Raw genomic sequence first — 12,466 nt, 5'->3', positions numbered from 1 at the left:
CCCTGCTTCCTGGGTCCTAGAAACCAAACCTCAGCAGAGCTTTTAACTCACATCACGCCGGGGCTTCTAGAGAAACGATTGTTCCTTCTGTTGACAACGCTCATTTCTAATGTATAGTAAAGGACGCTGTGTGGCTGATGACAAGCATGATTTGGGCCTCTGTGAGAGGGTTACTATGCTAAAACACCAGGATGAGGACATTTCAGACCCACTCAACAAATAAAATTGTCTACTGAGGTATATGGTTGAATGGCAAATGGATATTGGTCTAGATTTATAGCTTGCATAGCAGGGCAGGTTTGAATTTACCAGGTCAAGCTGAGATTGAGCTATGCTGTTGTAAACTTATTTGGAAGTTTTTTTCCTTTCTTTTGTTTTTACCTCCTTGGAAAAGAGAAACACTTTTTTTTCTTTAGTATTTTCAGTAGTCATGGTGAATTGCAATTTATATTCATTCATAAGGTATTTTATTATAAATCGACTGCATGTAAATTTTAATTGTTGTGTCTGTAATCAAATACAAGCCAGTTTTCATTTCATTAGCTTCAAGAAAATGCTTTCACCAAAAATTGGGCTATATACAGATGTGTCTCCCTGGTCACATAATCTAACTTTGAGTTAGTAGAGTATTAGATTAAATTGCATGTAGATAAGTGTTTTGAAATCAAGCACATCAAAGAAATAATACTAATGCCTTATGAGTTTGTCTTTAAAATGAATATTTTCTCAATGTGATGGTTCATAGCAAGAACTATAAAGCCAGACTATCTGGATTTCAGTTCCTGTGTAGCACCTTCCTGTTGTGTAACCGTGGGAAGTTACCTGCTGTATTTCCCAATCTGTAGAATGGGTTTAGGAATAGTTCTGCTCTCATAGGGTGGTTGTGAGGATCAAATGAATTAATATTTTTAAAGTGTTAAGAACAGCACATGTAATAATTGCTATATACATGTTTGTTAAGGAATACTTAAAGGGTTCCTGGCTGGCTCAGTCAGAAGAGCATGTGACTCTTGGGGTCATGAGTTCAAGCCCCATGTTGGGTGTAGAGAGTACTAAAAAATAATAAACTATTTCATTGATTTAAAAAATACATAAAATAAACCTGTGTTGAAAGTAGAATGGTGATTGCAGAAGCTGGGGTAGGGGCTAAATGGAGAGTTTTGTTAAATGAGTATAGTTTCAGTTTTGCACGATGAAGAGTTCTACTGATCGGTTGCGCAACAGTGTGAGCGTTACTGATATACCCTTGAAAGTAGTTAAGATGGCAAATCTTATGTGTATTTTCCCACAATTAAAAATTAAAAAAAAATCCGTGTTGGCAAAGGTGGGTGTTAAAATTCTTCCTTTTTTTTTTTTTCCTTGAGAGAGAGAGAGAGAGAGAGAAGTGGAGCTCACCCAGGGCTCATGTTTTACCCAAAGTGGGGCTCGTGTTCACCTGAAGCGAGGCGTGAGCTCACGAACTGTTGAGATCATGACCTGAGCGGAAGTCAGATGCTTAACAACTGTGCCACACAGGTGCCCCGGTATTCAAAGTTCTTATTAGCACACAGCAGCACCACCCACAGTTGCCTTTGTCATTGTGAAAATGCAACTTCTTACAGTCATCAGTAAGATTCATTTATTTAGTAAATTCATACAATTAAGTTTTATCATAAAGACATGAACATGTTATAAGAACACCTAAGACTCTATAGCAGGCAGAATTCTAAAAATGCCCCTGTACCAAGATTGGATGGCCTAATCCATGCAACCTATAAAGATGATGAAATATCACTCTTTTGAGTATATTATATTTTGTGACACAGTTGAATTCAAAATGGCGAAAATACCAGAGTGGTGCTTGTCTAATCACAGGAGTCCATAAAAGTGGAGAGCTTTCTCTGGCTGGTGAAATCCAAACGATTTGAAGCTTGAGGAGGAACAACATACTGTTGCTGTTTTGAAGGTGGAGGGGACACTTGAGAAGGAATGCAGGAGGCCTAGAATTGCTGAAGTTGGCCCAGCATGGAAACTGGAACCTCAGATGTAGGGGCACAGTCTAGCAGCTGGACCGTGCCAGCAACCTGAATGAGCTTAGCACTGGGTTCTTTACCAGAGTCTTCAGCTAGGAGCCCAGCCTCGCCAGCAACACCTTGAATATAGTCTCTTGAGAGAGGCCCTGAACAGAGAACCTAGTCAAGCTTACCCAGGCTTCTGACCTTCAGCATTGACCTTAAGAAATAGGTGGTGCTTTAAGCTACTAAGTTTGTGGAAATTTGTTATATAGCAATAGAAAGTTAAGACAGGGGCACCTGAGTGGCTGTCAGTTAAGTGTGCAACTCTTGATCCCAGCTCAGATCTTGATCTCAGTGTTGTGAGTTCAAGTCCCGCACTGGGCTCCGTGCAAGGGCGTGGAACCTACTTTTAAAAAAAAGAAAGATGAAAACTAATACAGACTTCTGCAGAAAATTGGGCAAAAGACAGAAACAGACTATCCATAGAAGAGGAAATTAATGGCTAATAGATGTACGAAAATACACATTACGGGCGCCTGGGTGGCCCAGGTCATTATCTCATGGCTCATGAGTTCAAGCCTGGCATCGGGCTCTGTTCTGACAGCTCAGAGCCTGGAGCCTGCTTCAGATTCTGTGTCTCCCTCTCTCTCTCTGCCCCTTCCCAACTCATGCTCTGTCTCTCTCTCAAAAATAAATAAACATTAAAAAAAAAATACATTCTCTTTTCATTAACCAAAGAAATGAAAATTGGAATAACAGCAGCGTCCCATTTTTTCCAGCTCTAAAAATTTACATATTGTTAAAAATTTCAGTTCTTCACATTAGTTAGGGTGCAGCGGAGCAGACACTCTCAAATGCTGTGAGGGGTTAGCAAATGGTATAACCTTTCTATAAAACTCATTGCTGAATGTATGAAAAGCCTCACCAATGCCCCCACCCCTTGACCTAATACTTCTACTTCTAACAATCTATCCAAAGGAACTTAGAAATACCTTTTAAAGTGTATTTATTTTTGAGAGAGAGAGAGAAAGAGAGAGAGAGAGCATGAGCAGGGCAGAGAGAGAGGGAGAGAGAGAATCCCAAGCAGGCTCTGCACTGTCAGCACAGAGTCCGAGCAGGGCTAGATCTCATGAACTACAAGATCATGACCTGAGCTGATATTAGGAGTTGGACGCTCAACCGACCCAGATGCCCCAGAAATATTTTTAAAGTTAATGTCCACAAATGCTTAATGTAGCTTTGTTTTCTCATAGATTGTTGGAATTTAGGCTTTGGGGTATAGACCCAGGATAATTATCCAAGTGGGAAACAAAGAACTATAATGGATATGTAACCATTTGCAAAAAGAAAGACATCTGCATATTATGACTAGGAAAACAAAGCTGGCCTGGGTTGGTAACATCTGATGCATAAGGAAACGCTCAAAGCTATTATTCATTGAATATTTATCAGATATTTGACATACTCTATTTCAGTTTAATCATGTTTGCAACCTTCCCATAATACTTGAAGGCAAGCTATAAATTTACATATTTAAGAAGCAGACAGGCAGATAGGTGCTACTTTGTTTTTTTTAACGGTTATTTATTTATTTTGAGAGAGAGAGAGAGCACGAACAAGGGAGGGCAGAGAGAGAGGAGGAGAGAGAATTCCAAGCAGGCTCTGTGCGCACAGCGCACAGGGCTTCATCCCATGAACCCGCGAGATCATGACCTGAGCCGAAATCATGAGTCGTACACTTCACTGACTGAGCCACCAAGGCGCCCTAGGGGCTACTTTAATTACTAGTTTCAGAAGACCTGATTTTAACAGGAACCTGGAAAAGATTAGATCATTTGGGCAGATGTTTTAGGATTCTCCATCTCTAGACAGCTTCCAGGAGCACTAGAGCAGTGCTACTCTTTCGTTTTCCCCACTGCTTCCCTTTCCTAATTTCATTTTGCTCTATTCTTTCACATCCACAGAAACATCCAGACAGTGCCAGTTGCCCCCTTGGCACTAGCCAAATGCTGATTTTCTTCATGAGGAAGTGTTAATCCCTTAAAAGAAACCGTGTGGAGGGATGGTTAGCAAGGGGTTGCTTTTTTCTTTTTTCTTTTTCTTTTAAAGTGTATTTTGTATTTGATTCATAAGTAGCTGAACTGTATTCCAGCTTAGATGCAAGCTAAATAATTCAGAGCCCTGAGTACTGAGTGACACTATGATAAAAATGACCACCAGTAGTAAATTCCATGCATTATGTTTGCTCTATTTCATTGGCTCCTGTGGCTATTACCAGACAGACAATAAAAAGCCCACATAATTAACCCTCATGCTGACAATAAGGTGAGAACTGTATGTGTTCTGAGGGTGTAATTAATCTTGATGGCAATGTGAGTTATGAGCAAAAACCAAAGTTAAAATATAGAGGCCATTGTATTAAGATGTCAGGCCTGCTATTTTCATTAACATTTCGTTTATTTTTCATACACACTAACTGTTAATTTGAGTTATGTGTTTCAGATTGGATTCTCTGATTACATGCCATGTTTGTGACTACTGTAGAGGTTTATTTGTCCAGTTATCTTGATTAGTGTAACCAATTTATAATTCAGTACAAACTAAAGCTGCTTTGTTCTGCATTATCAAGTTTACTTGTGGACATTTATCTAGTGGGGAAATAGCTAAATATCCACTTTACTTGTAGTTTTTTAGCCACAGAATAGGGAACATGTATTGCAGGTTGGAAAACATCAGCACTGTAACCAGCAGTTTTTAATGCTCCAGGAGATTAACTAAATGATCTTTTCCCACGTGTTCTTGATCCATTTTTATCAGCACTTTAGCCTTTCCAGAACAACTTCTCTTCCACCTTTAGGGATTCATTGATTCATTGGCTGAATAAGTAAGAATTGAGCACTTGTTTTGTACCATGACACATAGCTCTTGTACTTGGGGCCAGGAAAACAACCTTGACTAAAACAGTCATAGTCTTTGCCTTCATGAAACTTACAGTCTAGTGGAGGAAACAGACAAGTAAACAGGCCATTTTGCACAGCATAAAAAGCATTATAATTGAGGAAATTAGGATGCTATGGGGACACATAAGAGGGATGTCCAAAATGGACATGGGAGGTCAGGGAACAAGTGATACTTCAGCAGAGACCCAAAGGCTGAATTCACATTAGCCAAGTTGTGTCCCTGTGTGTTGTGGGGTAGAGAGAAGAGAGGGGAAATTCAAGAGATAAGCCTGGGAAAGTAAGTGGACATGAGCTCTTACAGGCAATGTTAAGGAGTGTATGGTTTTTCCAGAAGACAGCAGGGTTTTAATTTTATGTTTGTTTGTTTGTTTATTTATTTATTTATTTTTATTTTTAAGAAAGCTAGAGCATGAGTTGGGGAGGAGCAGAGAGATATATGTAGAGAGAGAGAGAGAAAGAGAGTGCGAGAGACAAAATCCGAGGTATGCTCCAGGCTCTGAGCTGTCAGCACAGAGTCCGACACGGGGCTTGAACTCACAAACCAAGAGATCATGACCTGAGCTGAAGTCGGACGCTTAACCGACTGAGCCACCCGGGCACCCCAGAGTTTTAATTTTAGAAAGGCCACTTAGGTGGTAGTGTGGCGACTGGATGAGAGGAGAGCAAGACTGAAGGGAAGACTGGTGGTGGTGTCTGAACTAAGGCAATAAGGAAAGAGAGGAATGGATATATTTGACAGATGGAGGTGTGGGTGAAGGGGCCAGAAGGGTCAAGGATGATGTTCATTTTCTGGGGCAGATGATGATGTCCTTCACTATATGGGCAACGTCAGGAGGAGGGGCAGGTTGAGGGTAAGATGAAGAGCTGGGTTCGTGCATGTTAGGAGTTAGGGGACATCCAAAAGGCAGTTGCATTTGTGGGTCTAGATCTTAGGGGAGTAATCTGTTGCTCATCCACCACGTGGATTGTAGCTGAAGCCACAGAAATGGAGAAGAGGAGGAACTAAATAAAAGGGTTATGGGGGAAAACAGAGGAATGTGTGCATTTATGATATGAACATAGGAAAGGGGAGCTCATAGTGGGGACTGAAATGAGCATGCAGAGATAAAGGAGAAATACCGGAAAAGGCTACATCAGTGTATTTGGGAGCGTGATGTTCAGTAGGTCAAATACTGCTGAGAGGGCAGGTTGGGTGTGGAGTGAAAAGTCTCCTGGGGTTAGCAAGAAGGAAAATGTTGATGACCTTTGCCTCTGCGGTTGCAGCTGGTGAAGAACCAGATTCCCTCTGGTGGGGAGAATGAACGAGTGGTGAGAAGTAGAGTCAGAAAGCATCAAGAGCAAGTTTCTTCTAGGAACTTGGAATTCAAAGGGAGGAGGAGAAAGTATTTTAGCTGTAGAGGAACTTGGAGGGCAAGGGAGGGTTTTACTTACTTGGTTTTTCTTTTTTGAATCATTGTGCACTTGTACAATTGAATCTCCCTGCTCGAAGACCACCCGGAACGCGGGAACACAGTGACTCATGCTGCCTTGAACGGTGCAGGAGTTCCTTGAGTAGATTAAAACCTATTTCAGAGCTTCCTAAACTGATTGCTGTTACCACTCTCTGTACCAGTTTGTTGGTTTATAATGGGAGGAGATCAAAGAGGATGCGGTGCCCTGTTCACTGGTGCCATGCAAACTCCTGTCGGCATCCTGTACCCTGCTTTGGAGTTCACAGAGCACTGCATTATGTCATTAGACTTGCTTTCTAAGACGACTTTTGAAGAGGGTAGGACAGGTATTATTTGACCTGCATCGAAGTGACTGGAATTCAGGTTCAAATGGCATACCTCTGGTAGTAGTGCTTGGAACCTTGAAACAAACAGGCCTTCCACTTCCAGGTCTTGTGGTCCCAAAGTAATTGTCCTTCACTGAAATGTTAGATATGATGTCTAGAGATTCTCTGGAGTGTGGTGATATGAAACCGGGGCGTATCAACTTTCAGTAGGCCTAAGAAACAAGACTGAAGGTTGTGGGTCAACTTTGTTATTTTGATTGAGCCCCAAATTCACTGATATTCTTACCCCTCTTCCTCCCCACCAAAAAAGTTCAGTTGGCTTTAGAAGGAGACAATTTATTTGGACCTACCTTAATAGTTAAAATGTATTGGAATTATATATGGTCATATTTAATTTGAAATGATTTCTTTAATTCTTTTGACAGAAACGCTTATTAGCAGGGGTGGATTTTTTTTTGTTTTTTTTTTTGTTTGTTTTTGTTTTTTGTTTTTACAGCAAACATTTTACAAGTGCTTCTATTTGTTGGCTAAATGAAAAATGATGTCTTAGGGAAACATTAGTAAAAGGTTTGGGCAATTAGGACTATGTCAACATTTGCAAAAGCACTTATTTGGCCTAAATGAAGTCATAGTTATTATACCCTTGCAGACATTACAAGTAATGTGTTCAAGGTCACTAAGAGAATTGACGTTAGCTATTTAGTTAGAGAACGGCTTTTTACTCTGTTTAGGGACCTCTCATCCACCATTCTCTTAAAGAATTTACAATGACACAGAAGTATTACAGATGTGATTATTTTAAAATAAATTAAGTATAAACTGTTTCCCTGGGTGTAAAGATGATATTTAGCATTTAACTTTCTGAGTTGTGGGATTAACAAAGATTTAAAAATAAATAATTTAAATAATTATTTTAGTTATTAATAATAAATAATTTAAAGTCGCTGAGGTTTGACACTAAAATTCAAAGCCCGATGTCTGTAAAATTTTAGCTATATTATTTCAGAGTAATTAATTTGCTATTAAATGCCATCCAGGACTGTGTGTGCATTTTAGAGTCTTTTTTCCACCCACTGGCAATATTACTTTGGACACATAACTTCATCGCTTTTGAATTTCCTTTTGGGGCACCTGGGTGGCTCAGTCAGTTGAGCGTCTGACTTCGGCGCAGGTCATGATCTCACAGCACATGAGTTCGAGCCCTGCATCAGGCTCTGTGCTGATAGCTCGGAGCCTGGAGCCTGCTTCAAGTTCTGTGTCTCTCTCTGCTCCTCTCCCACTCACACTCTGTGTCTCTCTCTCAAAAATGAATAAACATTACAAAAAATAATACAAAACTAAATCTGAATTTCCTTTTCTGTAAAGTGGTAATCATAATAGCAGCACTCTGATAGAGTTGTGAGAATTTAACAAGATGATGCAGATAAAGGGCTTAACTAATGACTGCCCTTTAGCAACTACCCAAAAATAATAGCTATGACTTCTTAATCTTGGTATTGGCTTAGGAATTATAAAAACTCTCTTTATTTTGTTTTTAAACATTTTATTAAATACATCATTCCACATTTACCATGTGTCCATCCACACTGAATGAGTCCTTTGCAGTACATTTTTAGTGAATTTAGTATAGTAGTGGTGGTCTTGGACAACGGGCATTTCTTCGAGTCCCAGTTATCATATGCCTGTCATCTTAATGTCAAAAGAGCTAAAGGAATATGGACCAATGAGAGCTTCAAAATGAGTACGTGCTGCAGAATTGTTTTCTAAAAATCCATTCCATGCTAATGATAGCAGTCCATAATAAAAGAAATTTAAATCCAGAACTAGAGATGAAAATGTAGTTCCTGCTCTTTTTTTCCTTCATACTTTGTAAACTTTTCCTTTGTCCTGTATGATGGACAGAGGTTGTTTCTGACCTTCATGTTGTATTTAGCAAAATAACAAAGACTCATCCTGTTATTTTACCTTACCTTGTCCTTATCTTTGAAGGTCAAAGACTGTTTTGTCTGCCTTTGCTAGCCTTGCTTGTTTCCTGACAGAATTGGTAAGAGGCCTCTTGGTAGTCAAGTTTGTTGTCACAGATTAAGTTGAAAAGAGAGGGAGGAGTCATGGATGCCATTGATCACCACTGAGTGTTTGTCCTTTCAAATAAGAAGTGAATCACCTTTTGCTTAGACCTTATCATGGGTCTGATACTCTCTAGATGCCTTTAACAAAGACCCAGCTCACTTTTTAACAGGTTCAATTGTAGCTGATAGAGAAAACAACAACAACAACAACAGTTAATGACTTCACTGTACATTCACCCTAAGTACCCATAGGAACTGGTTTTGTGAATATGTACTAACCCATAAGCTGATTATTGTTTTGAAGGTTAAAGTTGTAAGTATTTTCCCTTCTGCTAATCAGCTGCAGTGACCTAAGGAATTGAAGTCAACAGGAAGTGAGGCATTTATTCATTTCTCATGACATCCCAGTCATGTAGCCTTCTATTGGCCAGAGATGTCTCTGTGGGTCAGAAAGACTTGGGCAGCTTTGTGAAGCCCTGCATTCGTGCCTTCCATTTGTGAGATTATTCATTTACTTTGAACTGACTCTTTGGAACCTTTGAAGCTCTTACCATAGGTTGACAGCTTCATGCCAGACGTAACAGCATTTCTAGAGCAGGTATGATTGATTTTGTTTGTGTGTTTGTTTCCTTTGTCTTTGGTTTCTTCCAGCTGAAGTCATCTCTTTGTAGACTGTTAAGACATTTAATTGTGTTTGGTCATTAAGACTTTTTATTATCTCTTGATTATTAATGATTCCTTATTTATGTTCCTGTAACACCTTTTGGATACTTCTGTTAACGCACTGTTTACACTTGGTTTTATGTTGTTTCCCCACTAGCTATTAAGCTCTTTTAGGACAGAAGCTGTGGTTTTGTGTCCCCAGCCTCTAGTGTTTGGGTACTTGGTCCATGCTTGTAAATGCTTGTTGAGTATAAATGGTTGTGTGGTTAGAAATCAGCTAGTTTCTAATAGGAATAGTAATTGCTTTAGATTTTATAAGGAGCTTTTACATATATTAACTGCATTTGTGCTTTATAATTTTCTAAGGTAGTTGGGGGCAGGCATTGGCAGGATTTCCATTTTGCAGATAAGGAGGGCCCAGAAGTCCTGAGTCAGTCTGACTTGCTTGTAGTCATTCAGTTTAGAAGTCAGTGCTGGGACATTAACCCTTTGTGGTTTCAGAAGTTTGTGTCCTCTTTGCCACACCTCTGTCCCATTGAACAAATTCAAAACTGGGTGGCTCATTGTTGGATTTAACCTACTTACAGTTTATGGTCCTTCTAACATCAGTACCCCTGAGCAATTTAAGGTGACTTAAAAGGTAATTGAATTTGGTTGGCCCAGTAATTAGACAGGGATTTCAGGAGCCTCTTTTTGTTCCCCATAGGGCCTTCAGCTGACACTAGATGAGTCATCTTGGTTTCTCTTTCATCTTCTTTAAAACAATCCTGCTACTTTACTTACCTCTCTCTGTTTACTATTGGTTTTTATCAAGAAGCTTATCAAATACTTTATAAACTATACTCTAAACCATGCATATGAAAAAGATTATTCTCAGTAAGCCAAATCGTGATATGAGTTGATAACATCTTTGAAGCTACTTTCCTAGTTCCTTTTGGGTGTCTTGCATATCTGGGTCTCAGTGTATCTGCCTGGTGGTTGTTACATTCATTGTTGTGGTCGGTCATGTATTCAGCTTATGCCAGCTGGCTTGGCTCGGATGGCATCTACATGGATTCTAGTCAGTTATTCCCTGTTGCAGCTGGAGGCTGACTGTAGCCAGATGTGGTTTTTTATGATGGGAGTTTTTGCTTTCTTCGTCTCAGTCTTAGATAATTTGAGGGTATTTTGTTTGTTTTTTAATCTCTAGTCCTTACCATGGAGGTAAAGGGAAGTGGAAAACATTGAGTCTGCATTTTCAGACACTGACACTTACATAACTGAAGTTTATGTCTGTTTGGTTTCTAAAAGTGGGACATATTGGAACTCTGGTGGTTTTATGAAATGGGATTCCCAATCAGGAACCTTGGCTTTCCAATCCAGTGGTTGACATCAGGGCATAATAACATTACTGCCTCCAACAGCAGAGCAATCTGAGATTTGAAATGCCATGCTTATATTTAGTTTGGTTTCTGGGAAAACATCTTGGGGCATTAAATGTCTCAATGATTTTGCAAGCAGCAAACATGTACTGAAAAGTGCTTTAAATTGATTGGGTGTATTTCAAAGGGAACATCTCTTTACTGGTATTAGAAAGAGCTTGAGCTCTAAGTCAATGGGAAATGAGACCAGCCCAACTACTGATTTGGAGTGGTTCACAAAACAATTCCCTAGCGCTGCATAGGTGCTTTTGTTCCTATAAAATGTCTGAGTGAGGTCTTGGCTGCCTGACCTTTGCCATGTTATTTTTAAACCTGGTTCCTACAGCTTAGAAGCTTTCTCTACCAAGAAAAAATTTTGAAGCTCAAATCAACATACATTTTGTTAGATGTTACTTAAATGAGCTTATAATGAATTTAAATGTACTTTTGCCAGAAAACCAGAGTGGTGTTTATATTTATAGACGTCAGTGCTTTGAAAACCTACTCTTTATTCAGTTGTTCATTCAGCAAATATTTACTGAGTACCCATTGTGTACTAGCCATAGTTCTAGGCCCAGTGGGGGTTATGAAAATGAAATGGGTTAGAATCACCACTCTGAAGTTTCTGTAGGTCCAGCAGGTAGGTGTCTGACCCTCAGGCAAATTGTTTATCTTTGAGCCTTCATTTTCTGTCTGTAAAATGGGGATAATAATACTCCCATTACACATTGTGATACACACAGGCAATGTACCTGGCACAATATAGGCTTTTGAGAAATTATAATTGTCATTGTCATCATTTCAGAAAGAACAGGCAGCATGCAATGTATATGTTGTTGGGGCAGTACCAAGAGATTCTGTGGACCTTTAAATTAAAGAGCAGACTGTTTTAGGATCAGGATTTGAGCTTGTAGAGTGGAAAGAATTTCACAGGTAGAGGTGGGGAGAGGGTACCTTAGAGATAGCTGTGTTAACCAACATTTTGGAGCTGGGAAAACAAAATTTGAGCTGTAGCATTGCAGTTTGGAGGAAACGAATATATTCTGGAAGAGAAGCCGGCAGTGGGGCAGGCAAGCCAGGCCAAGATTGTGCAAGGTTTAGAGTGTCAGGTGAGCAAGTTGGACCCTGTCGGCAGAAGCTTCATTGAAGGATCTATTTGCTACTGTCTCCCCAGTGCCTAGAACAGTGCCCAGCCCGTGGTGAGCGTTCACCAAATATCTATTGAATGAGTAACTGACTGTGGTTTTAGACAGATTGAGCTTAATTTTGTCATGAGATAAGCCAGGTAGAAAAGTCCTATGAATAGTTGGGAACCTGGGACCAGAGGTTAGGCCTGAGATTGAGACTTGACAATGGACATTTGGAAGGCATAAACATAGAAGTAATTATTGAAACCACAAGTGTGGAGAAATTGAGCCCAGAAGCATATGTAGCTGTAGTTGGAGAAGAGAGCTCAGGCAATGCCCACATTTGGTGAGGAGACTGGTGAGGAAGGGAGGAAGATGGAGACTGAGAATGAGAGGATAGAAATGAGAGGAAAAGTCGGTGTGTGGTGCCTGTGACGCACCGGGGATGTTTGAGGAGGGGCTGGTTCAAGGAGGAC

The 12,466-nt window shown here is 40.0% G+C and overlaps 1 protein-coding gene across 25 annotated transcripts in view; it reads left to right on the top strand.

Annotated features, from left to right (window-relative positions):
• PLEKHM3 (pleckstrin homology domain containing M3) overlaps nucleotides 1-12,466 on the top strand; it is a 195,500-nt gene that overhangs the window by 668 nt on the left and 182,366 nt on the right. For 2 of the 25 annotated variants that reach the window (XM_042995199.1, XM_042995197.1), the window contains exon 1: nucleotides 8,058-9,398. The exons of the other annotated variants lie outside the window; for them this stretch is intronic. The gene's annotated coding sequence lies outside the window, so the exon portion shown is untranslated. Of the gene's footprint in view, nucleotides 1-8,057; nucleotides 9,399-12,466 lie in introns of those variants that run through there. 25 annotated transcript variants of the gene reach the window in all.

Source organism: Panthera tigris, chromosome C1 (assembly GCF_018350195.1).
Source record: "Panthera tigris isolate Pti1 chromosome C1, P.tigris_Pti1_mat1.1, whole genome shotgun sequence".
In the NCBI taxonomy this organism is placed as follows: Eukaryota; Metazoa; Chordata; class Mammalia; order Carnivora; family Felidae; genus Panthera; species Panthera tigris.
The sequence above is the reverse complement of the archived record's forward strand: the minus strand, read 5'-3'. Positions and strand labels throughout refer to the sequence as shown.